This window comes from Molossus molossus, unplaced genomic scaffold, assembly GCF_014108415.1.
Source record: "Molossus molossus isolate mMolMol1 unplaced genomic scaffold, mMolMol1.p scaffold_m16_p_10, whole genome shotgun sequence".
Taxonomy (NCBI): Eukaryota; Metazoa; Chordata; class Mammalia; order Chiroptera; family Molossidae; genus Molossus; species Molossus molossus.
In genome coordinates, this window is record NW_023425345.1 from 94,312,912 (window position 1) to 94,332,457 (window position 19,546).

The window sequence follows — 19,546 nt, forward strand, 5'->3', positions numbered from 1 at the left end:
GTGAGGATAAAAAAAGAAAAGAAAAGAAATAGATCGAGGTAGTGTCAAAACAGAATACTATTATGGTACACAGTATCTGGTACTAAGAAAATGTTTTTATTAAATTCAGGGTTAGGCCCTGGCTGGCATGTCTCAGTGGTTAGAGTGTCATCCTGAGCACCAGAGTCACAGGTTTGATTCTTGGTTAAGGGCACCTACCTTGGTTTCAGGTTCGATCCCTGCCCCTGTCAGGGCACATGTGGGAAGCAACCAGATGTTTGTTTGTTTGTTTGTTTGTTTAAAGATTTCCAAGGATGTTGCGGATATGTCAGAAGGACGTGAGAGTTTCCAATGACAAAATCTTGAAGATTTGAGCAGCAAAATAAATGATAGTAACAGATTATAACCCATTGAAGTAGAATCTACAGTGGTATAAAGAAGTGAATTAATAAACAAATAAATGGGGAGGAGGGGAAAGTCGTGCCCTATAGTAGAATGCCAGCTAATAAATGGAGAAGGAATGATGCAATTAGAGAATCACTGTTCGGCATCCATCATAGTAATGACTGACCTGGACTAGAATCATCAATGAATATGAAAACTAGTGGGTAAAGTTTGTTGGGAACAGGGTATTCCCACAGTTTGAAAGTATTTCTTCATACACACAAAAAAATATGTATCAATTATTTAGCACAAAATTATTTAGTTAATTTACATTGGAAAAACCTTGGAGACACCATCTAAACCAAGTGACTAATGTTAACATCATCCGTAGAAGAACAAATCAACATTGTTTGCTTCCTGATAATATACACTGAGAAGAATACAAGTGGGTATTCTTGCCAAATAGTAAGTAACCTGAATTTAACAATTAGGGAACATATACATAGAGTTATATAGATATAGATACAGATTAGATAAATAATAGATAGGTTTATGTATATAAACACACTGATATCCATGTATCAAGAGAGAGATGAATGATAAGGCAAAGGTAGTAAAATATTAGCAATTTGAGTGAAGGGTATGAGAGGTTTTGGTAATTATTCTTACAACTTTTCTATAAGTTTGAAATTTGAAAATAAATTAAAAAGTTATTAAAAAATTAAATCAGTTCATCTGAGCTTCAGATTTCCATCCTCTTCTGGAAATGGAGATGCTTAAGAATATTGAGCATCTTATCAAAATTCATCAAATTGTACACTTAAAGATCTGTGCATTTTACTATGTCAGTGATGGTTTAAAACAAAGAGGGGAAAAACCACACCCCACTATCAGTTTCTTTTTGAGCTTTTTGAAGCAGTTTGACTGATGGGCAGATTCTGCTAAAAATGGAATTTCTCCCTAGAGTACAGATCCTCTTTTTCCACCATGAATGCCAGCGTCCCTCAGGGCCGACTGCACTGGAATGAATTGGTATCAGCCAGCCTGCTCTTCGGGTCATGGAGCTTTGGATTCCAGCTTCCTTTCCCAGCCCTCAGTCCCATTTTTAATTTTCAGGGAAGTATTGTTCCAAAACTTGGCCCAGACCTTATCCTGTCCTTGGATTCCTTTGTCCATTTGTTTTCTCGATTTTGATCAATCACTGTTTGGCTTGTACCCCTCTTTCCAGGGTGGTGAACCAGAGGGTGTGACTGCCGGGCAGTCTTGGGCACAGAACCTGAAAGTCATCTCCCTCGCTCAGGGAGTGCATCAATCAGGAGCTGGCATGACTCTCCATTCTGCTCTCTCGATGCATTTGGTACAGATTGCTGCACCACACACGTGAGCCAGGTGGAGACAGGGGCTGTTGGGGGGCAAGGGATAAGAGGAGCAGAGAGAGAAAATAAAAAAGAGAAAAGAATGGTTCTTTGTGGGATAAAAAACTTTGTTCTGGTTCCCAGCCTGAATGTTTCTGATCTGGCTTTCTTCTTTTTGTGATGTTTGAGCTCGTTTCCTCAGCTCCAGTGTTGAATTCTTGTCAAAAAAACTAAGAGCAGCTGAGCGTGAGAGGCTGAGAGAGGCGAGGCCAGCAAGCCAGCAGAAGGAACTGCAGAGCCATGGAGATAAATGTGTGTCTGTATCAGGCCTGGGCTTAAGAATGTGTGTGAGTGTGTGAGTGTGTGTGAGAGAGAGAGAGAGGGAGAGAGGGAGAGGGAAAGGGAGAGTTTGTTTTAACAAATTTACAAGAATAACCCTGTGGAGTAACCTCATTTTTTTTTCTCCTCTCTACTCTCACACAGTCTGGCGCTTTCTCCTTCCTCTGAAAGCTGCCATTAACCTTTCTATGCAAAGAGCAGATTACCTTGCCGGTTGCTTGTTGAAAATCTGGCAGAGAAAAGCTTGTTCAAAACAAACAAACAAAGGAGTGGGAAGATATGGAAGGGCTTGGCAGACACCACAAGACAGAACAGGGGCTGACAGGGTGCTAAGTTGACCCTAGAACACAAAGCTGCTTCCTTACTTTTTTTTTTTTTTTTTTAATCCTCACCCGAGGATATTTTTTTTTGCCATTGATTTTTAGAGAGAGTGGAAGGGAGGGAGGAAGGCGGGGCACCGAGAGAAACATGATGTGAAAGAGACACATTGATTGGCTGCCTCCCTCACATGCCCTGAACAGGGCTGGGGATCAAACCTGCAACCCAGGTACATGGCCTTGACCAGGAATCGAACCCAAGACCCTTCGGTGCCTGGGCTGACATTCTAACCACTGAGTAACACTGGCTGGGGCACTTACCTTACTTCCTTTTTTTTCCCTGGACTTTTAATGCTATTCTGTTGATTTGTATCTTTTTTTTTTTTTTTGCATTTTTTATTATTTATTTTTGTTACAGACGTTTCTTCTTTTTCTCCCATAGACACCCTCCTCCCACACCCCACACCCCCGCCAGCATTGTTGTCTATGTCCATTAGTTATGCATACATGCAAGTAAGTTCTTTGGTTCATCTCATCCATCCCCCCCGCCCCACTGCTCCGAGGTTTGTCAGTCTAATCTGCACTCCTTTCTATGTCTCTGGGTCTATTTTGTTCATTATATTCCACAAATAAGTGAAATCATGTGCTTACCTTACTTCTTGATAAAATTCCCTAAAGCTGAGTTGGGTAAGGAAGAGGAAATGAGGATGTGAAAATAGAGGCGGTAAGGAACTCTTTCACATAGTTGAAATTAGATATTAAGCATTAATTGCAGTTAACTCCCATCGCAAGAGCAGCCTGTGGTGTACACATTAAATAGGGGCAAAACTACACACTCTGTGCTAAATGCAGAATCATCTTGTTTGTGAAGAGAGAGAAAGAGTATTAAGAGAACCAGCTAGACCAAATCTTTTTTGATATGAAAGATCCCTCTGACCATTTTCCTCCTTAACTCAGAGAAGGGGCATTTTGCTGTTTCTGTTTTGTCTACAGGTCTTTCCCTCCACTTCTTACTAGAACAGCTCTTGATACTCTTTACTGGTCTACCCCCAAGTTGATGGGACTAAATAAAATTGAACGTGAAACACCTACTCTGAATTCAGACCTCATGTGCCCTTGGCTCTGCAGCAGTGAATGCAAGGACCTTTTATTTCCGTCTAGTTTTTATTACTTGGTCTTACACTAGACCCTGCAGAGTTTTAAAATATGGATATGGAATATCTTTTTAATTACAAAGCTTTGCATTTACAGAGAGATCTTGATTTTTTTTGCTGCCCTTTTTGCACATTTTCCTCTGTGGTTGAAGTGCTCCCTTGGGAGAAGGTCAGCACTCCCGACTCCCGGATCTCCTGCAGGAGCAGTTCTTTACCATCTTGAAATTTTAATGAGTCTTGACAATTATTACAGTTCAGTACATTAAACATGGGTCTGTCCTCTCCAGTATCAACTTCCAGAGATAATGCTCTTCAACTAAGCAAAGAAGAAAATTAATTTTTATGAATACCAAAAAAACATGACCAATGTAAGAACTGCAGACTTCAAGCCAGTGGAGCTTATCAGCTTTGGAACTGACGGTTTTCCAGTCTAGTCAGAGCATTTGAAATAAATTGTCCTCAGGTTTCTTCCAAACTATTTAATTCTTCACAAAGGTTTGCTGAGACAGTGTAGAAGTATCTTAAATATCTTCTAGGCAGGATCTAGTATGGTGCATGCTAGGGGCTTTGAACCATGCTTCTGCCCAGCACCGGTGAAGAATACAAAGCTCCTAGTGCAACAGTAATTCTCCAGGGAAACCTGTGTAAACTTAAAAAAAAGCAAAAAGTGTGGGACCCCACCCCTCTCCCAGTGGGGCATGACTTCCCAGGATTAAAGGGTATCCTGAAATATAATCAGTCTTCAGTTTACATACACAAAGACAGGACTGCTATTCCCACCTGACTCCCCTGTGCCCCATAGCTATAAAGCCCTACTTCCCCTGAGAGTTGAGAGAAATACTGCCACAACCTCCATGCCTGTGTGATTCCCTAGGCCAAAGAGGCCCTGCCACTTGAATGGCCCGGCCCTCCACTGCGGCCACTAGCTACTACTCTAACTGTTGTTGCTGTTAGTTACCCCGAGCCTCTGAGAGAACCTCCTGTACGCCTTATGAGAACATCCTGCTGTGGGAGCCACTGCCGCAGAAGCAAGGTTTTCTCCCGGAACCCCGTCCAGTGCTGTGCAGGAGAGATGGAGCCAGGGCACACTGGAGCAAGTGCAGGTGTTTCTGACGTCTGGAGTTAGAACTCAGAGCATCTTCCAGTAGAGAAAATGTTAAGAATGGTGGTAGGCTATGACAATATTGTATTCCTTTTCAAAGCTGCCATAACAAAGTGCCACAGGCTGGGTGGCTTAAACAACAGAAATTTATTTTCTCACAGTTCTGGAAGCTAGACGTCCAAGGTCAAGGTTTCCTCTGAGGTCTCTTTCCTTGGCTTGCAGATGGCCTCCTCTGGCTGTGTCCTCCTGGGGCCTTCCCCCCATGCACGCACCTTCCCGGTGGGTCTCTTGTGTCCCCATCTCCTCGTCTACACCAAGACACCAGTTAGATTGGACAAGAACCCACTCTAACTGCCTCATCTCTACGTAATCATCTCTTTAAATCTCCTCTCCCAGTACAGTCACATCCCAAGGTTATGGGGGTTAGCATGTCAACCTATGAGTTGAGGGAAGGGGCATAATTCCACCCGTAACTAACATTATGAGTGAGTAGTCTCATGGGGCCCAATGGGACCCTAACTACTATTTAGGTAATCATTTCAAGGTTTCAGACAACTGACTTCCAAACAAACTCTGGAAACAGCATTCCAAATAAATCCCGGGGCCCTGCCAATTGAAAGGTGGGTGGTGGGGAAATGACTGTAGAATCTCTTACACCCACTAATTACAGCTTATTCCCTAGGGGAGCCATGGGGCCGGCTGGTGACTTCAATCCCAAATACTATGTGAAAAGAACTTAGTAACTGGATCTGTCTTAAAAATATGTGTAATGGACATAGTGTTTAGTGAATGAATCCAATCAGGACTTTTCTGGAGATAAGATTGTAGTGTTCTTCTACACTGTGTAAGTGCTATCTTACTGCTTTGTCTGCCTCTTTATACAAAAGACCACCTAAGCACAAAGCAAATGCCCCTGCCCAGCATATGCTGTCCTGGTGAAGGGAGCCTTTCATTCTAACACTCAGATAACAGGCCATGCTATAAATGGCAGTGATGCTGAGTAGCCCTGAAGAGCAGGTTTTGATTGATGCCATTTTTCATGGGGTTCCTGTTAAAGATAAATGATGATTTTAATGTTATCAGACTAAAAAAAACATAACCCTTTTTCAATGTCAACCCTAAGGCAAACTTCAGACATTGACACCCTGTTGCCGACGTAACAAAAGCGTGCTGTGGTCGTGCTTTAAAAGGAGTAAGAGATGCTTGATAGAGCTCCTGCCTAAATCCTGAGGTTTCACTGCTTCCATTCATTCCTGTGAACTGAGCATCATTTGAGGCACTACCTTTTAAAATTTAGGTACAGTACGTGGTCACTGCCACCTCAGTATGCCCAGGGAACTTGGACACTAGGGTGAGAAGATCAGTGAGTGACTGGGGAAAGAAGAGTCCAAAAAAAGACAAAACTGCCCGATTAAAAACCAGCTTAATCTCCTCAGTGTTCCCCAGCCTGGTAAGGCATCATTGCCCGTTCGGTCCTCTGACTCAGTTGACACCTTTAGAGCCTATGGGAAATGACATCAACCTTTGCAAGTCTTTAAGCCTCGACTTCAGTCTATAGACACCTGTTCCTGAAAGCATGTTTACCAAGGTGAATGTCAGGATGCAACCAGCAGGAGGGTAGGGAATCCTGGAAAAGCCAAGCACTGCGTTTTCTCCAGCATCCTACAGCGAGACACAGAGAAGCCTTCTTGAGAGCTGAAAACTCCATCTAGAAATAGCCTGCTGGCACTTACTTGGCAATCACTGTTCTAATGTTATTTAATCAGGAATGAGCTCTATTTATTCAAAGATTATTAAAGCTGAAAAGAATTTCAAGAGCATCTAATCTAAGCTGAGGCCATAGCACTGAAGTGACTTACCCAAAATGATAAATCTGAGTGTCAGAATTGGGACTGGACAGGTCCTTCCATTTCCAACCTCATCCTACTACTTCACCCTCGCAGACGCCTTAGAAGAACATTCTTGTAGCCTGGCTCTGGCATAACTGTTCTCCCACGGCCACGTTAAATCACCCACAGGTGCTGCATGGGCACTTCCCTCTGGCTCGGACAGTGTATTAGTGATGGCTACTGACAGGCAGGATGCTTGTCTGTTCCAGGCTTTGTGTGCTGACCAGGCACTGTGACTTTCTTTGGGAGAGAAAAGTGAATAATGGGTCATTAAAATATGCAGAGGTTTCTTTGACCTCCTTCAGGGCTGGAGCTTTGCCAGCATCTCTCTTGTTCCCTGCGCTGTCGGCTGAAGCTCCTGAGCCCTACCTGGGGAAGCTCAGACCACAGGCGCAGTCCCGCAGGCACCAGGATCCTTGGAAAGAGCCACCTGCGGAGTTGCCAGGGCCGTTTATTTGGACTTGCCTCCTCGGGTGTGCACAGTGGGTGACCCATGCCTTCTCCATCTTTTCCTGCCCACATAGAGCTTGCCTTCTCACTTGGCTGCTTCTGAGTGTGAGCCCACCTCCCTCTCCAGCTGCTTCCTAGGGCAGAAAGATAGAGCGAAAGATCTGGTGATCCTCCTCCTTTCCAGGAGGCTTGATGAAACTTCCCGGAAGTACTTCCTCTGGTGCGGACCTTCCTTCTCATGTTTGGCCTTTCCCTCCAAGTGAAAATAAAGTTGTGTGAGGCCATTGGAGCCCTGTAATGCCATGGCTTTGCCCACACTTTCTGGGGGACTGTGCTTACAAGTGTGATGAGCCCTAAACATTTATTGAGCCAAACTGGACGGGAAACGTCCCTGGAGTCACATTCTCACCCTTCTTCACCTAGTGAACGAACACGGACCGAAAAATTCTCTGAGCTTCAGGGGGCTGTGGGAATATTTTTCTTTCAACCCCAAACTTTCCCAAGAGCTTTCAAATCACATCACATACTTTCTTCCTCATAGCAATCCAAAACCAGTAACATGCAACTCCAGACCCCACCCCACCCCTCCATATCAGCCACATCAGACCCTTGTCACATCATTGTACTGTGCTTGCCCCTCATCACATGGACCTCCACGAGACGGTCATGTGTACCCGGGGCCTCGCCCAGAGCAGCCCACGTAACCCCAGCACCGTGGTCAGTAATGACACTGCTTCCGTGGGCCTTCCGAATTACCGGGCCAGGAGTTTGTACCACCCTGAAGGGTTATTTTTTCATCTCACGAGGGAGTCAGGAGACACCACCCAGGGAATGTATCAGCTTGACACTAAAAGAAGAAAAAATCAAGCAAGATCCATAGTTACCTGTGGAAGCCTTTCCAGTCTCCCGTCACGCTGGCCCCAGCAGCAGGCACTGTGGGCTGGAGTCAGCCGCTGGCAGAGCTGGATATAGCGTGCGCACTGAGCACGGGCCTCTGGGGCGGACGAAGCTTCCTCCTCTTCCTGCGTGGCGGAGAGGTTAGCTCGACACGGATTAGGCTTTGTGCTGGTTTAGCACTTACATTTCAGCCGTAACAGAGCCTTGTTCTTACCACCCTGACAGTTTCAGCATTCGATTTCCTTTTAGTTGTTGGGGTTTTGTTTTTTTTTCATCCTCTCCCTTTTGACACTTTTCATTTCTGAGAGCCAAACCAAATACACTGGGCTGGCTGACTAGCCTGGCTGTGTCTGCGATTCCCAGAGCCCTGCGCTGTTCTGATGTATCCCTTTGGCAAAGAAGGAGGTTTTTTCTCCGTTTTGGTAATGACAGGTCCTTAATTTGAAAGTCTCTATTCACGTCAGTTAATAGCTTTGTAAGAGATATTACCAAATCAAAGTAGACAACCATAGTAAAATTCTGCCTAGCTGGGAAATCTGGTTCTTTGTTTTTAACTCTCTCAAGCCTCGAGTTCTGCCTCAGCACATCTTTGGACTGGCAAAGCCTGTGGAGACCAGGCCCTCATCCTGTGCTCCGCACTGTGCTCCAGCTAAGCGCGTCCCCCACATGGGTGACTGGCTTGTTTTCTGTTTCATTTTGTTTTATTTTTTCAGCTCTATTGAGATGTAATTGCCAAATAAAATTTAATATGTTTAAAGTATACAGTGTGGTGATATGTAATATGTATACATTGTGAAAAGATTGCCCTCATTGAGTTAATTAACATATTCATCACCCAACATATTTACCTTTTTTGAGGGTCAACTCTCTTATATAATACGAGTATCACTGTACTCAGCAGTTGGCTTGTTCTTTGAGTGGGATGCTTCATCAGTTTCATTGGTATCCAGAAACATTTTTACATGAGAGGTGACTCTTGGCTCTTCAATGTAATGTGTGGGTGCCAGTCAAACCAGTGGAAATCTCCTGTTGGGTGTGGGAGGTAAGTTTCTGTTCCCACTTTTATCTTCTGTGCCCTGTCTTCTGCCTTCTTGCCATACTCCTTCTGTGCCTACTCCCTCCCTCACTGTTCAGAGAAGGTCTATCACCTATGTCAAGATTTAACCTTTCAGGAAAGATGGTAACCTAGGAGGTTCTTACAGGCACAGAATATCACATAGAAAAAAAAAAACAAATTATCTCAGCCAGGGAAGAATGCTTTGGGCAGGAAAGCAACCAGCATTTTAGAAGTGTCTAGACATATAAGTAGGTTAGAAATCAAGACATTAGTACATTAGTGACATCCACAAATACATAATAGAATAGTCAGGAAGCGAAAGTTTGTGCTGGGTTATGTACAGATAACTGTCTAAAACTGGGTCGTACAGCCGGTGTGCGTGCCTGGTTCCAGCTCCTGCTACACCTAAGGAGAGTCATTGGGGTGACAGGTGTTTGCAGCATGGTGTCAGCCCTGTAGATTGCCACTGACCCAGTTCATTTGTCTGCTTTTACCTGCGTTACTTGACCTCTCAGTTGTTGACTTTTCACCAAGTCATCACTGATTCTATCTACCCTTCAAAAGAATGATAAGCAACAACAAGTGATATGGCAAATCCAAAAAGTCTGGTAGTTAGCTAGCCAAACCAGATTTCTCAGGAAACTTCCTCTGAGGTGGGAGACTTCTCTTTTCCTGTGTGGAGAACTTGTGTATCTGGAGGAGTTTGGTTACCTAACCGCTGCCTAGGGGGCTTGAAGGACAGCACATACGTCTCCCCGAGCAGATACTTGTCAGTCTGAACCCAGCCAGGCGCTTGCTCTCTTCGGGCCTCAGTTGTCTTTCTTGTATGGCCTGAGGATTGGACTGGCCGTTGTTAGCTCCCTTCCAGGTGTAGGGGTCTGAGTCTCGGAATGGGCCTGCTTGTAGGGTCAGCAGTTCTGCTGTTTGATACTTTGTGGGGGAGGGGTTAGTGTAGAAAACTAAATTATGTGCCTTGTAGTGATACAGCTTCACTAAACATCTTAGCTGTTGTATTTCCTTCGGAACTAGGGAGTTGCCAGGGTCACATTACAGAATTTTCAGTGCCAGCAGAGAAGCTCTTGATTTATTTTTGTTGTTATTTGTTTTTAACCTTTGAATACATGATGATATAACATTTAAAAATCCAGTTACCGCCCTGGCCGGTTTGGCTCAGCGGTTAGAGCGTCCGCCTGCGGTCCGGAGAGACCCGGGTTCGGTTCCCGCTAAGGGCATGTACCTCGGTTGCAGTTTGTCCCCGGCCCTGGTTGGTCGTGCGGGTGGCAGCCACTCGATGTGTCCCTTTCACATCGATGTTTCCCTCTCTCTCTCTCTCTCTCTCTTCCTCTCTCTCCCTCCCACTCTATATGTACAAAAAATGGAAAAAATGTCCTCGGGTGAGGATTAAAAAAATAAATAAATAAAATAAATAAATAAAAATCCAGTTACCCTAAGGTGTATGGCAAGCATTCATCCAGTAAGTATTTAGAGAGTTCAGTATACTGCGTGCCCGTCATCAAGTGCTCTTGACCACACTAGACAGTAACTGTAAGATTTTCATTCCCTGAGAGGCTGAAGAACTTGGGGTTCCCTCCTACCTTGACATTTCTGTCATGAGGGAGGAGGAGGAGGAAGTTCCTGTATATCACCAGGAATCTTGAGGAGCTCACTGTGGAACATCATCCTGTTCAGCAGTGAACGTAGACTGTGGATCGTGTATTTACAGGCCCTCTTGGTGGATGGAGCTACACTTTTATTTTTTTTAGGACTTTGTTCAGTATTAGTCAGGAAAGAGCAGTAACATCTTATTTACTTTTGGCCTAACCATCCACAGCCTTTCCTTCTTATAAAAACAAATTCAGATATTGCCTGGCAAAGGGGTTCATGACGAGGTGGGGGAGGGGGAAGGGGAAGGCCCAGGGGTGTGTCGTGGTTGTTACCACCGCCCGCTGTACCGTGCAGAGGCCCGGGCCGGCGGCGGCTCCTTCGGGCTCCACACAGCCAGCAGCTAGGGAGGGTGCAGACTTAGAAAGAAAGCAGGGAGGTTCAAACTGCAAGCTCAGACTTGAAATATTAGTCTTAATCAGTGGGAAATAATTGTTGGACAAACTCTTCAAGAACAACTTTAGTTTTTCCTGAAACTAAATGTTAGAGGGATTCCAGAAAGTAAAAAAAAAACAACCAAAATACTGGACAAGAACTATCCACTATGCTTTCAGATTCCGCTGACCATGTCTGTTTTATAGTTGATGTTTTAGTCAACAGATGTTATGGCAAAATACATTTCCACTAATTCTAGTTATCCAAAAATCTAAACTCAAAGTTATTTTATGTCTTCATAGCTCCTAAGCAAATGTAGTTAAACAGCCTGCTGATTTGGGCTGGGTAGCTGTAGCCCAGATCTGGAGAGGACAGAAGGACCATTTCAGCTTGTCCCATTACCTCTAAAGGCTCCAATCATCATGCCAGTTTACAGCTCAGACCTCATGGCTGGTGCATCCTGGGACCTAGCTGTTAAAAACCTCAAGTTCAGATTCTTGTCTACTTAAATCAAGCCAATCATCTCTGTGTAATTTCCTGCCAACCACCAAACCTTCTACAGAAAGGAATGAATCTGAGTCACTGCCAGCCACAACTGAATTCATCCGGTAACCTCTCATAACCACCCCTTCTTTATACCCATCTATATACCTCATCTTTTGTGACAGTGAATAGAGGGTTGTTTACCTTGACATAAGGCTATGTTCTCTCTTTTAAGATTTTCTTATTTCACAGATTTCTATTAGCTCTCCCTGATGTCTTTACTCAGCTATGGAGAGATGTAGTGTCTATTCTAAAATCGGACCTGTGCTGGGCAGTTTCCCTGGTTGTCAGCCCATCCCTCAGCGATACTTCCATCCCTCCGTCCAGCCCAGCTATGTCCCTTATCATTCTTCACACCATCCTCTCTGTTCCCTGACAGTTATCCTAACATTGAAAGCAAGAGAGCTCAAGTGGTTTTCTTTCAGCCAGCCCTTCATAACAATGTTTTTGTTGGGTGTGAGGTTGTATAACATCATCTCTGAAAGACCTCACCGTCCTTATGAGCTCCCTCTGTCCATTCCTCCCCTGAACCTGCTCTCCCCTTCTGCTGCACACACTTCAATGTGTGTTGCTTTGAGCAATTCAATTCAGATTGAGTTGCTGTTGCATTTGTGATTCTTGGCTCAAGGCCCTCTAGAAATCATATTACTACTCTGAGTTCAGGGAGGGCTAGAAAAGCTACTAAGAACAGAATACATAATAATAACATTCAGCAGACAAAGCCAGAAAATTCCTGCCAGAGGCCACCTTGGTATCCTGTACTCGTCCTGTATTCCATAGTTTGAACATGTGAAAGGAAGTGGGTGCTACAGTGTGGAGTTTACATGCCGTGATAAGGTCTGCATCAGACAGTCTTGATCGGGAGATGCTTCCATTTTTATCTTCAAAGGCTTTTTGGAAATGTATCAATTAGCATCTGTTCCTTCAGTTTTATTCACCAGTCATTTTTTGATTGTTTGCAGTGTGGGGGGCATTTTGCTAGGCAGCATTGGTATGTAAAAAAGAATTCATCCAGAAGTTTGCAGAAGAGTTGGGGAATTAACTTAGAGCCAGCTCTTGAAACAGACAAAACTAATGCTTTAGTGGTATTCACTGAGTAGAGAAGGCTTCACAGGGAAAGGGGGCAGCTGAGCTCCACCGTGAAAGATGAGTAAGACAGGGAAGAAAGGTGTGTGGGAGGTGGGACTGTCCACCTTCCAGGAGGAGAGGGCTGCATCAAAGTAAACGCAAATGCAAGGGAACCGAAAGATGTATCCAGAGAGGATATTGGAAAGGGGTTGCCACATTGTGGCTGCTGTGCCAAAGAAGCTTGGATATTTTGTAGGTAGGAAATCATGTGAGACATTGGAAGAAGAGGAGGGAACCTAGTCCAACGTGTTCTAGAAAGATTGCTCTCACAAACCAGGGCTGACATGGTTGTGAAGCTTGCAGTCAGCAAAGATGTTAGGACAGGAGAGCTTGTATTGGGGTGTGATGGGAAGACAGTCATCGGTGAAGAACCTAAAGCAAAGGAAACACAGCCAGAAAGGGCCGTGACAGGAGTCTCACAGAAGGATTGTGTTTTAGAAGAATATTTAATCACATGAAAAACGATTTGTAGCATTTGTTAAGTAAGAAGAACAGTTTATTAACTAGTATGAACAGTATGATTTACTGTATAAGTGCAACATTCACAAAGAAATGTTTCTCAGGCATTTGAAAAATGTGAGTCTGAAACTCAGGAGAGTTATATGCCTTGATATTGCTTAAATTTAGGTCAAATAAGGGTTATTACACTATTCTCTTTTGTATAAGCATGGAATTTTCTGTGCTAAATAAAAAGTTTTAGCCCTGGCCGGTTTGGCTCAGCGGTTAGAGCATCTGCCTGCGGTCCTGAGAGACCGGGGTTCGGTTCCCGCTAAGGGTGCGTACCTCGGTTGCAGTTTGTCCCCGGCCCTGGTGGGTTGTGCGGGTGGCAGCCACTCGATGTGTTCCTTTCCCATCGATGTTTCTCTCTCTCTCTCTCTCTCTCTCTCTCTCTCTCTGTTCCTCTCTCTCCCTCCCACTCTACCTGAACAAAAAAAAAAAATGTCCTCGGGTGAGGATAAAAAAAATAAATAAATAAATAAAATAAAATTAAAATAAAAGGGATTTTCTTAAAAAAATAAATAAATAAATAAATAAATAAAAAGTTTTAAAATCCAGAGAAGCACAACTCAACAGAAACAATTAAATTCGCAAAGAAAGTGGATTAAATGTATCAATGTACTAAAGCACTTGGAACAATGCCTGGACCATAATAAAGGACCAATAAGTTAGCCGCTATTATTATTACCTCTTTATAAAGCTGAAGTTGGGCAGGGTCATCCATGCAGACATTGCAGGAGAAAGAAGAGACCTCTTAGACCTCAAGACCCCCTACATGTTTGGGAGGACGCAGAAAGAAGGACCAGCGCAGGTGAGAACAAATATGTGGATAGGCAGAGGAGAGCCAGAAAGTCAAGAGGGGACAAGGTTTTAGAAGGAGGTGTTATCAGGGGCAAATATCACAGAAGGGGCTCAGGCAGGATGAAGACTGAGTAAAGACCATTACATTGTGGTCTTAGGTAATCCTGAGGTTTGTGTTTTGGGGGTATTTAAGTTTTGAAGTATACATGCACACAAGAAAGTACACAAATCGTGTGTATTCAACTCAATGAATTTTTGCACACTCATAATGAATACCTGGAACAGGAAGCGAAACCTTACCAGTACCTCAGAAGCCTTTCATAAGTCACTCCTCCACCCTTCAAGGGTAAACTCACTTTTAACGCCACAGATTAATTTTGCCTATTTTTAAACTTTATATACCTAGAATCATCCAGTGTGAACTCTTTAGTGTCTAGCTTCTTTCACCAACATCATGTTTATGAAATGCATCTATTAGGTTACATGTACATATGGTTCATTCATTCGTATTACTGTATGGTATTTCATCATATGAAAACAACACAATTTATCATTTAGTTGTTAATGGACATTTGGGTTATTCCCAGGTTTGGCCTATTTTTCTGGATTCTTCTTTGTTTCATTGGTCTATATATCTGTTTTGTGCCTATTGCAAGCTGTATTAACAACTGTAGCTTTATAGTAATTTTTTTTCATAACAGTTCTTTATGTTCTTCTTATAACTTTGTTCTTCAAGATTTCTTTGGCTATCCTTAGCATTTCCACTTACACTTTGAATCACCTTGTCAATTTACACACACACACATCTAGCAAAGTTTTGATTTGGATTGCATTGACTCTATAGATTAGTTTGGGCAGAATTAACAGTTTTACAATATTGTGTCTTCTAATCCATGATCATGTTACATTCCTCCAATTAATATATCTTGTTAATTTAAGTATAATTTGTATACAATCTTATATTGGTTATATTAGTTTCAGGTGTACAATATAGTGACTCAACATTTTTATACTTTACAGTGTAATCCTTACTAATTCTAGTAATCATCTATCACCATGTAAACTTATCACAGTTTTATTGACTATATTCCTCTTTCCCTTTTACCCATCCTCCACCTCCTCCCTCCTGACAGCCATCCCTTTGGTCTCTGTTTCTGCTTGTCTGTTTTTGTTTTTGTTTTTTTGTGGAATATTATGCAGCAATAAAAGGAATTAAATCTTGCTATTTGCAAACACATAAATGGATCTAAGGGGTATTATGCTAAGTGAAATAAGTTGGGCAAAGACAAATACCATATGGTTTCACTTATATGTGGAATCTAAAATATTTTTTATTTCTCTAAATAATGTTGTATAGTTTTCAATGTAGAGGTCTTAGTTTAGTAGTAACCTTTTGAAAGAACAATTTTGGTGAAATAGCAAAAACTGAAAGATGTCAAGGAGGAAAATGTGAAACAGGTAGCACATGGAGAGTCTTCTCTTGAGATTCTTGATGGTAAAAGAAAAGTTGGTACTAGCTCGTGAGAGATGCAGATTGAAAAGGTCTCTTCAGGATGAGGGTGCCCTTGGAAGCCCTGGTGAAGGAGCGGGGAGGGGACAGATCGGAAACAAAGAGTTAATTTGAGGGACCGGGCCATGGAAAGGTGGCCCAGGTTCGCCTGAAGAAGGAGAAACAGGGAGTGTGTGGGGTCATCCTGAGGCGGGATGTTTCCTGGCGGCATTACCTGTAACAGTTTCCTCGGAATCACTGGCTGCTGGTACTGAGCCACTAATCCACCAGACCCACAGGCAGGAAGTTTGCAGCAGCCAGACTTGGTGCCCTGTGGTCCTTCTGATCCATAGTTTTACATCCCCATTTCTTTCAGCAGAGCACATTATTTTATATCTCATACCTGTATGTTTATTATTCCAGTAGTCCCTCCAGACTATCTTAGTTAATTTAAGGTTTAGTGGAAAGGGGCTTCTAAACCTGGAGGTGCCCAAGCGGCTTGAGGAAGACTTTGCTGTAGAAAGCTCGTATATGGAGGAAAACGAAAGTGCTGAGACGAGATCCGATGCACAGATGACAGACGGAGCTTACAGGGTCCGTGAGAACACACTCGTTTTACAGTTCAGTGGAAAGTAATTTACTTTGGAAGTGTTTTTAAGTTTGTGGTTGTTTGTCTTCAGATGCAAAGATTTCAGTACATACACAGAACATTGTTCATATCCAGAGAAGGGATTGTGTAAACTTACGTGCTTTTAGGTTGTGGTGCTTTTAAGAAAGTAAACGGCAGTGCCTGTCACCATGGTGCTGCAGTGATGGAGTTGGCCTACCCATAGTAGAGAGCAGGGGCAGGAAACGGAAGATCTCCCTGGACTGCCAGGTCTTACCTGTACTAAGTTTGGATTTGTAGCTCTAACAAGGAAGGGAAAAATAGAAGAATTTAATTCATTGCAACTAGGATATAATAAGCATTTTCATTAAAGCCCAAACATTACTTGATTGTTCTTTGGGGGAATTATTTTCTGGTGTTAGCCTCTCTTTGGGAAGGCAGGCATGGAGTGGGGGAGGAGAGGGAGCAGGATCTTGGGTGAGATCTGGTAGATTTAAGTTTCAGAAGCTGGAATATACCCTTCCCGGTTTATCCATAGGACCTGCTGCACATGGAAACCATACAAAACTTCCTTTTTTACATTTGATGCACATGCTAACAAAACACTTCCAAATAACAAGGCACCGATGCATTTCAGGATTTGTTTTCACACCTGTGCTGTGTAACACATCTAGGTTTTAGTGTGTTACCTCACGTCGCCTTTCTTTCCTAAGCGGTCTGAGTAGTTAACAACGCCTTCCTATACTCTTTTGACTTCAGAATGACTGAGTTTTGCATTTCAAAGTCAGAATAAAAGCCCTCATTTTAAAAGTAATCCCAGTTTCACGAGAAAGGTTGATCTTTGAGATTTTTTTTCCCCCAGACAGGAAATTTTAGCATATAATGGATCAAGTGCCAATGAAATCTCTCCGTGCTCCGCCATGCCCACATTTAATACTGCTTTCAGATAAAATGCAAACCATGCATACTCCCTGGGGAACAGAGAAAGGCCTACCAGATGGAAAGCAACTACAACTAATGAAGGAACACTTCCTTCTCTAAACTTTTTTATTCTTCTGATCCCCTTTATTTTTTTTTAAACATCTTTTCCTAGGCAAATCGTTCATTATACCTTGGAAAAGGCACAACCTTATAGTCTACCTCTGGTTGTTTTTTTATTTTCATCCCCTTAATCTTTTCCCAGCACCTTTAGTTATACTTCCTCCTGCAGTGCTGATCCCTCTGCCGGCTTCTTGTTTGTACCCTCTGACACTGGTAGGTCATAATCGCATTCCCTCCCCCGAGTGTGCAGTTAGTCAGGTCTACCATTTAGTTCTTCTAATCCTGCCTCATAAAAGGATCCTTTCAGCTTCTTAGTCATGCCTGCCACTTTTCTTTGAACTTATTCCAGTTTGTCTCCATTTTTCTGGTAATGAGGTGCCTGAAATGAAACACAGTTCCCTAGGTGTGGCTTCCCTGCAGCCATGTAATGGACTGGGGTGGAGGGTCCTTGGAGGGATAGTGCCTGAGCCCAGCCAGCCCAGGGGCCTTTGTCACTCAGAGAGCTGGCATTGCTTCTGTCCAGACCGAGTGATTCCTGTGTTCCTGGACTTCAGTGAGCAGCCAGTGCCTTTCCCCCATCTGCCCTGTTGGCGCATACTGCTCTGCAGGGATGCCCCTTTCCCTGTCCCCTTGGGTCAGCTGGCACCTTCTTCAAGACGCTGGCCCCTTCACTCTCTCCTCTTTGCCCAAACTGAAGGCAGTAGCACTTTATATCTCTCTGTGGGCATTTACTACTCAGTGTTTTGCATGAAGTGCTCAGTCAGTAGTTTTTTACAGTTTTATTAAAATTTAATTCACACACCACATAATACACCCATTTAAAGTGTACAGTTTAATATGTTCTCCGAATTGTGCAACCATCACCACAATCAATTTTCAAACATTTTTATCATTTCAAAAAGAAATCCAGTGGTTGGAGCATGGGCCTGTGCACCAAAGGATTGAGGGTTCAATTCCCAGTCAAGGGCATGTACCTGGGTTGCAGATTTGATCCCCAGCCCTGGTCCAGGCATGTGCAGGAGGCAGCCAGTCACTGTGTCTCTCTCACATCAATGTTTCTCTCTCTATCTCTCTCCATCTGTCTCTCTCGTCTCTCTCTCTCTGTCTCTCTCCCTCCCTTCCTTCTTTCTTCCCTCCTCTTCCACTCTCTATAAAAATCAATATTTCTTTATTGAAATACAATAAATCTGTATTTCTTTTTTTTTTTTTTTTTTTTTATCCTCACCCGAGGACATTTTTCCATCTTTTGTTCAGGAAGAGTGGGGGGAGAGAGAGAGAGAAACATCGACGTGAAAGGGACACATCAAGTGGCTGCCACCCGCACAACCCAACCGGGGCCGGGGACAAACTGTAAGCGAGGTACATGCCCTTAGCAGGAACCGCAGGCCAACTCTGTAACCGCTGAGCCAAACCGTCCAGGGTGAAATCTGTACTTCTTAGCCTTCACTCCCAGTTACCCTATCTCACCCCAGCCCTAGGCGACCACTCCTCTTCTTTCTGACTCTGGATTTGCCTAGTTTGGACATTTTGTAAAAGTGAAGGCATACAGTATATGGTCTTTGTGACTGGCTTCTTCCACCTAATGTTTTTATGGTTCATGTTATAGCAGGTGTCAGAAGTTCATTCCTTTACCTTGGCAAATCAATCATTCCTTTTTGAGTGAATATTTTATACATTTCTGTGTGTTCCTTCTCAGTGTCTTAGAAGATAAGAATTACACATTTAAAAATGCAGGTAGCCCTGGCCGGTTTGGCTCAGCGGTTAGAGCGTCGGCCTGCGGTCCTGAGAGACCCGGGTTCGGTTCCCGCTAAGGGCATGTACCTCGGTTGCAGTTTGTCCCCAGCCCTGGTTGGTTGTGCAGGTGGCAGCCACTCGATGTGTTCCTTTCACATCGATGTTTCTCTCTCTCTCTCTGTTCCTCTCTCTCCCTCCCACTCTACCTGAAAAAAAAAAAAACAGGAAAAGTGTCCTGGGGTGAGGATAAAAAATAAATAAATAAATAAATAAATAAAAATGCAGGTAGCTTTGAATATTTATATTATATACTTGTATTCGTATTTCTTATCATAAAACTGATGTTACTTGTAGTATTAAACAATACAGAAATATACAGGGTAGAACTGAAAGTTCTTCACTCAAACTAGTCACTCAGTAGTTTTATTTTGCTTTCATGCCTGAAGGTCTCTCTCACTTCTTGTTTGATCTAAGGTCATTTATAAGTTTCTGCTCTTACAAATTGCCTTGGTAAACATACTTGTGCATGCTTTCTTGAATTTCTTACTAGTATCGTTATAGAATATACTCTTTAATGTGAAATTATTTGATCAAGGGATACATACAATTAAATTTTGTTGATGAGACCATATTGTGCACCAATCTATATTCCCACCAGTAGTAGTATAATGAGTACCTGCTTCCCCAGATCCTTATCAACACTGATTTGTAACAATCTTTGAAACTTTTGCCAATGTAATAAAGG

At 43.1% G+C, this 19,546-nt stretch overlaps 1 protein-coding gene across 1 annotated transcript in view; it reads left to right on the forward strand.

Moving 5' to 3' along the window:
* The window catches only part of ERC1 (ELKS/RAB6-interacting/CAST family member 1), a 489,747-nt gene that overhangs the window by 459,122 nt on the left and 11,079 nt on the right, over nt 1–19,546 (forward strand). The gene's annotated exons all lie outside the window — the stretch shown is intronic.